Below are 13,091 nucleotides of genomic sequence, written 5' to 3' on the forward strand. Positions count from 1 at the left end.
TCCAGAGCACATTGTTCCAGAAGTGCTGGTCTTTGCCTAGGTGTTCATTGGCAAACTTCAGTCTTGCCCTGATATTCTTTCTGGACAGCAAAGGTTTCCTCCTGGCACACCTCCCATGTAGATCAAATTTGTGCAGCCTCTTTCTAATGGTAGACTCGTGCACTTTGACATCAACAGTGGCAAGAGCTACCTGAAGGTCCCGTGATGACATTCTGGGGTTCTTCGAGACTTCTTTCGGCATCTTGCAGTCTGCTCTCGGGCTGAACTTGCTGGGGCGGCCTGGCCTGAACAAGTTGGCAGTTGTTTGGAATCTTCTCCACTTGTAGATGATCTTCCGGACAGTTAAATGATTGATTTCAAATTGTTTGGAGATCTCTTTAAATCCCTTCCCAGACTCGTAGGCATCTATAACATTCATTCTGTAGGCCTCAGAGAGCTCTTTTGATTTAGGCATGGTGATGCCGCACACTTCAACAACAAAGAGCAAACCAAACTAAATGTCTGAGGTTTAAATAAGACAGGTTCCTCCAAGATCCTCTCTAACGATGTTCTAATCATTTGCACCTGAACTGATGCACCTGATTCTAATTTTCGGTATTTGAAGGAGTGATAAATGTAGGGGTGTACTTACTTTTTCCACATAACATGCGAAATTTGCATTTATGTTTATTTAAATGATACAATGGACTACAAAATGTAAATGTTTCATGATATTTGTTATATTATATCACCTTTATCTATCAATATTGTTGAAATGAAGATCAAATAGCTGTATGTTGAAATATGTTGAAAAAGTCAAAACTTTACATGGGGTGTACTTACTTTTTCACGTGACTGTATGTACATATCTTTTTGACTAAACAAGGTAGAAACTTGAATGAAATGTGCTTTTGTATGTTTTCCTATATGGGGAATCCAATGCCATATTCAGTTTTTAAATAAAATGTGAATAAACTGCTTGAAACTCATATTTATTTCTAAAATAGTCGTTTTTAACGTTGAATAATTCGGCGACCGGATAAGATCCACAAGCAGGTTGATTCTAGGTGTCCATGAATCATTTACTTACTTTACATGTTTTTTTTTTCAGATATGTCCAATATGCAATATTCAACCAATATTCAATATGTCCAAAGACATGTCCATTATATTCAGCAGCCCATGAAAGAGTTCGCTGCAGCTCTTGTAGTTGATGATCCGAATGCTGAATTCTGGTGGGACTACATGACTATGGTCAGCATCCTACTCTGCTTCACTAGAGCGCAACGTGATGGATCATGGGATGTCCACCTATATGTGTTCAAATGTATGCTGCCATTCCTCTTCAGGTACGATCATATTAATTATGCCAGATGGGGTACTGTATACCTGGCTGAGATGTCGGTTCTCCCACCAGAAGTCCTCGAGTTCCAGGAAGGCAACTTCGTAGTAAAACGCAATGATCGACGCTTCAATCAGGTATCGGCGGACCAAAGTACGGAATGGCTAAACGCTACAGGGAAGAAGAGTGGAGGCTTAGTAGGTATCACCAGAATAGCATCCGCACTCAGTAGATGGACATTGTCGAATAATCTGAGAACGGTCATAGCTTCTCAGACAACAGCAATGCTGAGACTGACAACGGACGATGAAGACGATGAGTACACACACAATGAGTGCACGAAAAGTAGGATGGAGAAAGACGACTCTGATGAAGGCAGCATCGTTGTATCATTGAAACAGCATGGCGTGTTTCAAGATGGCGGTGACACATTGAAGAACATAATCAACAAGGATGTGGTCACGCCTGTGATTCAAGAATCTCTGCTTTGTGCAGAACACCCTTGGACAGGTGCAAATGAAAGTCTTCGTGGACAAACGTCTGTGTGAGCCTCCAGATAGTGACCAGCACTTGGATCTGAAATCACCCATTCAAAAGAATAAGGCAAAGACATTTGCCTCTTTGTACAAAGTCGTGCAAATTTCCAAGGGCAAGCAAAACACTATCAAAGTGGACAGGAACATTCTACAAAGGCTCATAACAGCTTATAGAGCAGGGCGTGAGGTAAACCTAGAAAACATCCTCCAGTATGAACTCATGACCATCCCACTATCTTTGGCCACAACTAGTGGTAGTCTACATTCCACCAACAAGTCTGTGTTAGCAAACATACTGACACAACAAGTCCAAACCCCTGCAAATGTTACACTCGATGAACCCAGCTGCCTGCTCATTGATGGCCAAGCACTCGTGATGGCACTTGGAAAGCCGACTGACATTAGAACGTTTGGTGACTATGCCGACACCTTTGCTAACACTGTGTTCAATATGGGAGCAAAATACCAGAGGATCGACGTAGTCTTCGACAGGTATCAAGACTAATCAATCAAAGCAGGCAAAAGGATCAAATGCAAGCAGCGCCACCGACCGGTACGTCGTAAAATAGAAAATGAGTCATCAGTTCCTCTCCCATCAGACTGGTCTAGCTTTATGGCACTCGAGGAAAATAAAGCAGATCTCGCTCTACTACTTTCAAACCATCTGATTGAACACAGCCCGACAGATGAACCAGTGGTTGTAGCAGCAGGGGGGGTTCACTGAAGCGACCACTGTCAAGTCATCTGATCCAGATCTCGCAGTCTCCTCTCTGAGGGCTGACGACCAAGAAGCTGATACCCGGCTGATTTTGCATCCATGCTCATATGGAGACGATAGTTGTGTCAGTGCGTGATACAGACGTGCTTCTTCTACTTCTAGCACACTATGACAGAATGGGCTGTACACGTCTCTACATGAAAGCTGGGACGTCGAAGGCTCCAAAGTATTTCCCAGTACATGAAATTCGCATGTCTGCTGATCAAGTGGACACACTACTTGCCTTCCATGCCGTCACCGGCTGTGATAGTGTGTCTCAGTTCAGTGGCCATGGGAAGGAAACAGCCTGGCAGGTGTTCCAGCAACATCACACTGATCTGATCTGATTGGCCTTGGCAAAGGCCCTCTCACCGAAAACATAGCTACATCAACAGAGAAATTCATCTGTAAGATATATGGCGTGCCCGAGGTCGATACATGCAACAAAGCACGAGTCAAGTTGTTTTGTATCGGTCGTGCACAAGAGACTCTGCCACCAACCTCAGATGCAGAAAAGTTTCACATCATTCGTTCACACTATCAAGCAAGTGTCTGGAACCAAGCACACTCGCCATAACCTGATCTTCCTCCAGTGAACGAAATGGGATGGATGCACCTGGATGGTCAGTTAGTGCCACGACTACTCTCTCTGCCGCCTATGCCGAAAGCTTGCAGGGAGATCACCTCATGTGGTTGTACCAAGGGGTGCCTCAGCCAACGCTGCAGCTGCAGGAAAATTCGCATGGAATGCATTGAGGCGTGCAACTGCAGGAAACTTGGCGACAACTGCCGGAACACTCATGACGACCGGGAATAAGTTCATGTGTGCACATATACCTGTACACACAATGAAGGACTGCATATAACGCTTTGACAGCAGATGTGATCAACTCATGCAATTCATGCGCAATTTAGTCCAGGTTGTTGTGTAATTTCGTTCAGATTTTTTGGAGATTTGCAAACCTATACATATTTGGAAACTACAGAGTATAAGCATCCAGAAAACGAATGTTTCCATTTTCTCGGAAGTGTGTATGGCGGCCATCTTGGATTTTCAAAAATGACCACCCACGCAGGCATTTTTGTCAATATTTCAGCTTCTAAGCCACATGGGGTCCTGGTTATAACAGCCAAACCTCTATTTTAAGGACAATTAATCCAAAGGCACCCAAGTACAATATTCCCCGTGACCACAGAGCAAATTATTATGCCAATTGTTATGTTAATTTAGGTCATGTACCTGATTAGCTGAACGCCTAAGTTTGGGGTAATACTTAGGCAACATTTATGAATAACTACATCTAAATGGGCTTAAAGGAAAGACAATCAGCTTCAATATCATTGCATAACAGAACACAATATTAGGCAAAATCGTTTACTGTGAAAAATCAATCATCATCTTTATCATCACTCTCGCCAATTACTGTACTAATGTTCTGAGAATCTTGATCATTCTGGCACTTTGTGGGGCACAAACAGAGATCTGTACAGATTAAGTAATTTTATTTCCCACGAACATCTGGAAGAGGAACAATCTCCTCTGCACTGGCCATCCCGAAGATGACCTTGATGTCCGATTTACTGGACCATCGGTGTCCTGGTAGAAGCCATTATGAAATTGATCCAGGATCTTCTGCTGAGCGACGCTTGCCTGACCCCATACTCTGGCCTGGACATGTGCCCTCAGGATGTGCTGCCTAAGAGCGCCAAGAGTAGGAGGAAGTTTCTGACTTTCAGCCATGTGCTTGCAGAAAAGATGCCATCGCAGCTCAGGGATGCTCTTTATCTGGATGCCTTTTGGTGAGTATGCAGCACACACGAATTCAGCTAATGTGGACACCATCTCTTCAGTCACTTCAGTGGCCTCTGTAAGCATCTGCAGAGCCTTGACGACATCTTCACCTGCTTTCATGAAGACCTGCAGCCAGGTTGTCTTGCCTATTCGAGAGAAGCTCCCTGTGTTGTCTGCCCCTGTGAATGCATGGAAGGCAGGCAAAGCCTTTGCTCTTTCGGCACCTAAAGCTGTCCATATAGGCTGTACTTGAACAACTCCAGAAACCATCGAAACACTTGTGTTTCTTAGCAGGAGGTCATAGTTTGCTATCACCAGCACTAATACATCGGTGTCTGGAGAGAACACCACTAACTCTGCATCAGATGAGTTTCGATGTGATGTCAGCACCGCCTGTTGGATCAGTAGTGTGTCCGCTTCTTCGTGGTTGTAATCCTCAAATAACAGTTCCCTGTTGCTCTTAGTATGTCCTGCAGCAGATGTAATTATCAGCTTGGAAGAGTCCTTGTTGTATTCAATGGTTTTTGCTGCAAGATACTCGGTGAGATCAGCCTTTGTTTTGTCATAAGAAAGGAAGCGGCTCATTGGAATATGATTGATGTTTGTGTCATCTTTGACTTGATACTGGACTGGGTCCTTTCCCTGTCTCCTTTTCTCCCTTGTTGTTGTCTTCAGAGAATCAGCCCTGTAGGTATCAAACACGAGAATGATCTCATCACAGTCTCTCGTTAGACACACCAGCCTCTCATTGAACAATCCACTGAGATCTTTCACCGTCACTACTGTGGCAGGTTTCTTTGTCAGCTTCTGCACAAGCACCATACCATCCACAAGAGCAACTTTCCGACTGGAATTGGTACCTTCGTTAGATGTGGAGTCGATGGTTTCTGTATTCATTGCATCTTTCGACTGGAGGCTTGCAACTTGGATCTGTTGCTGATCTTCTTGGGATGTTTCAGCTGTTCCCAACTTCTCGAGTTGGTGAATAAACTTTGACTTGTCCTTGCATTGCAGCATTGTGCCATCTGGGGCAAACAGTGCCCGTGGTGTCAGAGTGAATTCATAGTTTCCAATGGCGTGTTTCTGATCAATGTCTCTGCTTGATCTGGCAAGGACCATAAGCCATCCATACAGATCCTTGGTCTCCATCAGATCTACAGTACTGTCTCGAAGTTTCACAGTGGTTTTCATGTTTGCAGACATGTACATTTTGTTTTTCTCTTTCTTCACCGGTGTCCATAGGCTGACATCCCCGTTGATTCGCTCTGACACGTAATCTTCATAGAGCTTTTGACCAGTGACATCAATGTTCAAGATCTGAGGTACAAACTCATCTGGGATGTAGGCATGGGTGATCAGATTGTGCAGCCTATCCCCCTCAGTTGCAAATGGATTGCCGTGACAAAGTATGGCTGTCTTAATTTTATCAACTGTCATGCTCCCTCTTGACTGTACTTGATCCAAGGTCATGATGCTCTGTGATCTTGCCATCTACACTGCCGAACTGACTCTTAAACTCTCTAGACAAGCTTGGGAGCTCCGGTGTGGCCATGAAGAAGCTCTGTCTAGCATTGGCGTTGTTGGAGATGTCAACGAGCCCAGAGTGAACCTTCATTAACCTGTTCAGATGTTCGCATGCATGGTCTGCACCAATAGATACAAAAGGAATGTCATTATTGGTGACTGATATGTTGCCTGCTCCAAGTTCTCTCAGGGTGGTTGGTTCTCAGGTCATACATATCGCTGATATATCGGGGCCAGAGTCGCTTGTACTTGATCCGGTCCATTGCAAAGAACAGCTTGCCCAGTGCTTCTCCAGCTGTAAGATGGAGCATCAGATCAGCATTTCGAGATGCTGCCACAAAGAATAGGACTGCCTCCACATGGTGTAGGTAGTTCATCATTGATTTGAACATGGCATTCTTGGATCTCTCTGTCTCCCATTCTTTGAATTTCTTCACAAATTCAGCAGTAGTCAAGGTTTTGAAGTAGGGAGGTGTTGGCTTGTTTCACTGATTCAGCCTTTGCACTCTTTTTTTCCCTCTGAGCAGGCAGCTTCAACTCCCTGGGTTGCCTCGAAGGAAACGTCTTTAAGCTGGGCGTTGTCCTTGAAGAATTCCTCGAGAGCCATTTCATAAAGTGCCGCATACGAATAGATGTGGGCATGGAGAGAGCGTTTGTAGTGTGTACATTTCTGGATTTGCCTTGTTGTGGCAGGACCGTACACATCAGCTTCAATCCAGGCATCGTCTATGCCCGAGTTTTCAATTGAGGTACCAAGAACTCTCAAAGCAACCATGACAACATGTAGCTCGCCAAGCCTGGGGACAACAGTGCGTTTCATATCAGGTCAAGGCATAATGGCCCCCAGAAGTGATTTACGACATTATAACTGGTACCATTGTATTCTCCGCCCCTAAAAATGTATGTTTAGCCGTTCAAATGAAGACCCTGGGTGGTTTAGAAGCTGAAATATTGAGAAAATTGCGTTTGTGGGAGGTCATTTTTCAAAATCCAAGATGGCCGCCATATATACTTCCGAGAACATGGAAACATTGTTTTTTTTTTGTTGGTTCGGCTCTGTAGCTTCCAAAAATATATAGGTTTGCAAATCTCCAAAAAAAACTGAGCGACAGCCAAGCTCTGAACATAGTGAACCGGACTAATTAAGTAAAAAACAAGTACACATACATTCAAAGTACACCGCCCCATGCCAAATAATTAAATATGCTGCAGCGCGGCATTGCCGGGGCGCCTCTGGCGCCCGGCAATACCGCAGTGCAGCTCATTGAGGCTGCATTGGGAGGGAGAGGTGTACACTAATTGATTGATTAATTGTATAATTAAAATCAATAAAAGATTATCACAAAATATTTTCATAATCAATTGGCTAATCGCATAACTAAACCACTAGTGCTTCATCCGAAGATGTATCTTTTAGAAATTTAATTAAATAAGTCATTTATAAAAAATTAAATAATTAATTGATTACTCAATAAATAATTAATCGATTAATCAATAAATAATTAATAGATGAAATGATTAATCAATAAATCAAAAATATCCTTGATAGCCACATCACTTGGTCACTCATGTCCAAATATTAGCTTCCCAGCTCAAAAGGTGCCTGAGATATTGGCCAAATAGGGTGGGAGGGATTTTCGAAGCTCCACACGGTCTCCACGTTTTTCGAAGTTAAGTCTGTTCACAATTGTATTTTGTCGAAACTGTATTTATCTTTCGGTGTGTGAAGTTATTGTGTGCAACTTTGGTTGTTTCTCGGTGTTTATCTTTCATAAATTGATCGTCTGTTTGCCGTGTCGCGAGCAAGGCCTTTGCCGCTCGCGAACGATTTGAAATCGAAGTTAAGTGATTGTTCCCATTTGTATTTTCGTTAAAACTGTATTTATTTATGGTGTTGTACGTATATTGTGTCCCGACGAAGATTTTTCGGTGCAAATCTTTCATACCTGTATTGAAAATCGTGTTAATTCGTGTCGTGTCTTGAGGCCTTGTACAGTGTGCACTGTACAACCTTGAGGCTTTGTTTTTCTCTCAGCGGTCCATCGTTTTGTGATCCAATAACTTTCGTTCTCTGTATTCCCAGGCTTTTCACCCATAGCCTACTTCCTTGTGTAAATCTCAACAAAAAAAAAAACATTTCCTTCTCTGTTCTCATTCGTTTATTCATTCTTATTCGTTCGTTCGTTCTTCGACCACGTGTTTCTCCCCCATTTCCCCAGATAGTTTTCACTTATTAACCTTCAATGTTTACACTTTCCCCTCAAGTTATGTATTCCGTCATATTTTATAACACCTTTTTCTTCTTCTTCTTTAAAAGGTTGCTTTCGACTTGCTCACCAAATCAATTCATCCCAAAAAAAATATCCATCTCCTATAGTGCCTTTTTTCTACATTCCCTAAACTCTCCTGCACTCCATCCTCCATCCAGCGTCCTTAAACGTATTTTTAACTCGAAGGTCACAAGAAACTCATTTTGCAATAAATGTTCGTTTCCCATAAATCGTACACTTTCTAAAATCCAATCTCACCCCTCCCCTCCAAATCTTCCCCATAACCCCTCCCCTCCAAATCTTCCCCATCACCCCTCCCCTCCAAATCTTCCCCATCACCCATCCCTTTCAAATCTCCCCCCTTGCCCCCTCCCTCCTAAACTACCCCCTCACCCCTCCCCGCCAAGACGCCCCCTCGCCCCTCCCCTCCTAGACTCCTGCCTCACCCCTCCCCTCCAAATCTCCCCCATATCCCATCCCTTTCAAATCCCTCCCCTTGTCCCTTCCCTCCCAAACTCCCCCCTCACCCCTCCCCTTCAAATCTCCCCAGCCTCATTGCTTCTCAATTTCCCCCCTCTCACTCACCCTCCTCAAAGCGTCCACCCCGCTTCTTCCCCCTTCAAACTCTCACCTCCATCTCCCCCAACCTTCTGCCTCGCTCTTCCCCCTCCTCAAATAACACCTCATTGTGGCTCACCCAATCACCATCAAACCTTTTGTCCGCCCCATCCTTCCCTTTCTCCGAGCTATTCTGAAATCTCTGACACACCTTCAACAGCTCTCCCTACCTCTTCCACCTCTTCCACATCTTACCCTACCCCTCCTCCCCCCTGTTCTGTATCTGATGCTCCCCCTTCCTCTTCATTAACGGTATGGACCTCAAACATCCGGGGCCTTCGTTCAAACTTAACTGATCTCTCCATACAGGTTGCTTCTGTCAAACCAGACGTGATCTGCTTAACAGAAACTTTCCTCCTTTATGATGTCTCTGATTCCTTAGTATCTCTCCCAGGCTACTCCCTCCTCCGGTATGATAGACCTGAGCCTCGTCCTAGAGGCGGGGTTGCTATCTTTATCAAAAACTCTCTTCCTCACTCGCCCTGCACTGCACTCTCTCCACCTCACCCCCAGGAATACCTCTGGCTACGGCTTCCCCTTCGCTCCCACCTCTTGTTCATATGTGTGTTGTACCGTCCACCAAACAGTGATGACTCCATCTACATCTCGCTGTCTGATGATATGGACCAACTTCTATCTACTCATCCCAACTCTCTCTTCCTCATATGTGGTGATTTCAACTGTCATCATGCCAGTTGGCTGGGTGTGGGTACCTCTCTCACCAGCCATGGCTCCTCAGCAAAGGACTTCTGCGACTCACTGGGACTGACACAATCTGTCAATTTCCCGACCCGGATCTCAGTCAACGGAACATCTTCTCTTCTGGAGTTGGTTATGACGAACTTCCCTGAAAATGTCTGCTGCTATTCTTCTGCTCCAATCGGATCATCTGATCATGTCCTTGTTAAAGTGGACATCTCTCTGACCATCCTCAGGGAGCCTGCTCAGCGTCGACGAGTCTGGCATTTCACTCAGGCCAACTGGCACGGTCTTCAAGCAGCCATAAATCAACTGGACTGGTCTCCCATCTCCACCACCTCTGACATCAACTCATCCTGGGAATTCTTCCAAAGTAAATTGCTCTCTCTCATGCACAGATTTATCCCATCTCGTCTTCAGTTGTCATACCCTTCCTCCCGTCCATGGTACACGGAATCTTGTGGTGAGGCTGTTGCCCAGAAACAACTTGCCTTCGTCTCCTGGAAAGCAAATCCAACGGAAGGAAATCTCATTTCCTTTCACAAAGCCCGAAACAAGTGTGTGTCCACCCTCAGGAGAGCCAGGAAACAATATCTCTCCATTCTCAAGACCGAACTCTCTTATCTGTCTCCCTCTTCCAAATCCTGGTGGCGTCTGGTCAAATCAGTTTCTGGTGTTTGTTCCCCCTCCATCCCCTCCCTTACCTCAAACGGCTACACAGCTGACTCCGCACGTGAAAAAGCTGAATGCCTCAACTCTGTGTTTGCCTCTAAATCTTGTGTCCCAAACCCATCCCTCTCTGTACCCACCATACCCAGTCGTACCCTGCTGCTCCTGGACTCCGTGTCCTTTCCTCCTGACAAGGTGGAAAAGTTTCTGTCAACCCTCGACTCTGATTCTGCAACTGGACCCGACGGCATCAGCCCACGGGTCCTAAAATCCTGCTCTGCTGCTCTATCTCACCCTCTCTCTGTTCTCTTCACCCTCTCTTTTGCTCAAGGTCAACTGCCATCTGCTTGGAAATCAGCCAACATCACCGCTTTGCACAAAAAAGGTGCAAAAACAGATCCTAGCAACTACAGACCAATCAGCCTTCTCCCAATTATCAGCAAAGTCATGGAATCCATCATTGCTTCGGATATGAAATCTTTCCTCTTCTCCAATGGCTTGATCTCTGATCATCAATTTGGTTTCAGACCAGGTCACTCTACTCTGGACATGCTGCTTCTGCTGTCTCAACAATGGATGGAGGTCCTCAATGCCAAACAGGAAATTAGAGCTGTCTCCCTCGACATATCACGTGCCTTCGACACGGTCTGGCACCCCGCTCTGCTCACCAAACTCTCCTCTTTTGGTATCCATGGAAATCTCCACGCATGGCTGGCGGACCTCCTCTCTAGTCGTCGTCAACGTGTGGCCCTGAATGGGTTTCTCTCATCTCCTCTTCCTGTTCAGGCTGGAGTTCCCCAAGGCAGTGTTCTGGGCCCCGTGCTTTTTCTGGTCTTCATCAATGATCTCTCTGACTCTCTCGAAAATCCTCTCTATCTCTTTGCTGATGACTCCACTCTCTGCCGCTCCATTCCTCTTCCCTCAGATCGGCAGTCTGCAGCCTCCTCACTCTCTGAAGACCTGGACAAAATCACAGACTGGTCAAACAAGTGGAACATGTCTTTCAATCCTGACAAATCTCACACTCTTACTATGTCTCTCCGAAAAGATCGACTGGACAACCCTCCCATCTACTTTCTCAACAATCCTCTCCAAGAAGTTCTGTCGCTCAAGCTTTTGGGTCTCACTATCTGCCATGATCTTTCTTGGGAAAACCACATTTCCAAGCTGGCCTCCAAAGCCAGTCGCCGACTGGGCATCCTCCGTCGTGCGAAGTCCTTCCTCGGCACACCTGAGCTCCTCACCACATACAAGGCTTTCATCCGCAGCTCAATGGAATACTGTTCTCCCCTATGGGCCGGTGCTCCTGCCTCACACCTAGCTCGGCTTCACGCTGTTGAAACCAAAGCTTTCAGAATTATTGGAATCTCCTGCGATGAAGCTATCTCTGAGGGCCTTTCACTCACTCACCGCAGGCAGGTAGGTGGTCTTTCTGTCTTCTACCGACTCCTCTCCGGCCTTGCACCCCCAGCTCTCTCTCTGTGCTCTCTCTGTGCTCTGTCCCCCAAATATTCCTACAGGTCGCACAAGATCTGCCAGCAACCCTCTGATGGTTAAACTGCCGAAATCTCGGCTCTCTGCTCACCTTCACTCTTTCATTCCTCTTTTCTCCCGCATCTGGAACAAACTCCCTCACTCTCTTCAATCCCACTCCTCCCTCCAGGTCTTTAAAACAGCTGTTCACCACCATCTCTTATCTTCCCCCATCCAAAACCTTGATCTTTTCTACCCCCACTAATTCACCCCAGATCCACCTTGTTTGAAATTCCAACTTCTTTCCTGGAAGTCCTGGCAGTGTCCATATGTTTTATACCTCTCCCACCGCCCCCTTCCCATGCCCCCCCCCCCCCAAAGCCCTCGCCCTCTCTCAGATCTCTCGATGTCTCCATGTCTCTCGGTCCCTGCTCTCAAATGTTGTGTTTGTGTCCTTCCCCCTCTCTCCCCATCTTGTCTACCGCTCCCGATGTTATATGTTTTATGTGTCGGTTTGTCTTTCTGTGTGATTAATGTTCGCTCTTTCACGAGCCTCGATCTTGTATACAAAAAAATATATAAAAAAAATATTAAAAAAATGAGAAAGAAAATAAATAAATGATTAATAATGAAAATAAATAAATAATAATCATTAAAAAATTAAATTATTAATCAATTTGGTCAGAGAACACATAAACTACCACTATTTCATCACAATCTGTAACTTTTCTCCCGCATCTCTCTCAGCTCTCTCTCTGTGCTCTGTCCCCCAAATATTCCTACAGGTCGCACAAGATCTGCCAGCAACCCTCTGATGGTTAAACTGTATGTATGTACATACAGTTTTTTTTTTTGGAATCTCCCGCGCGGGAGATTCCAAAATTATTGGAATCTCCCGCGATGAATCAAGTGGAACATGTCTTTCAATCCTGACAAATCTCACACTCTTACTATGTCTCTCCGAAAAGATCGACTGGACAACCCTCCCATCTACTTTCTCAACAATCCTCTCCAAGAAGTTCTGTCGCTGAAGATTTTGGGTCTCACTATCTGCCATGATCTTTCTTGGGAAAACCACATTTCCAAGCTGGCCTCCAAAGCCAGTCGCCGACTGGGCATCCTCCGTCGTGCGAAGTCCTTCCTCGGCACACCTGAGCTCCTCACCACATACAAGGCTTTCATCCGCAGCTCAATGGAATACTGTTCTCCCCTATGGGCCGGTGCTCCTGCCTCACACCTAGCTCGGCTTCACGCTGTTGAAACCAAAGCTTTCAGAATTATTGGAATCTCCCGCGATGAAGCTATCTCTGAGGGCCTTTCACTCACTCACCGCAGGCAGGTAGGTGGTCTTTCTGTCTTCTACCGACTCCTCTCCGGCCTTGCACCCCCAGCTCTCTCTGTGCTCTGTCCCCCAAATATTCCTACAGGTCGC

The sequence above is a fragment of the Myxine glutinosa genome, chromosome 14 (assembly GCF_964187855.1).
Source record: "Myxine glutinosa chromosome 14, kmMyxGlut1.1, whole genome shotgun sequence".
NCBI classification, from domain to species: Eukaryota; Metazoa; Chordata; class Myxini; order Myxiniformes; family Myxinidae; genus Myxine; species Myxine glutinosa.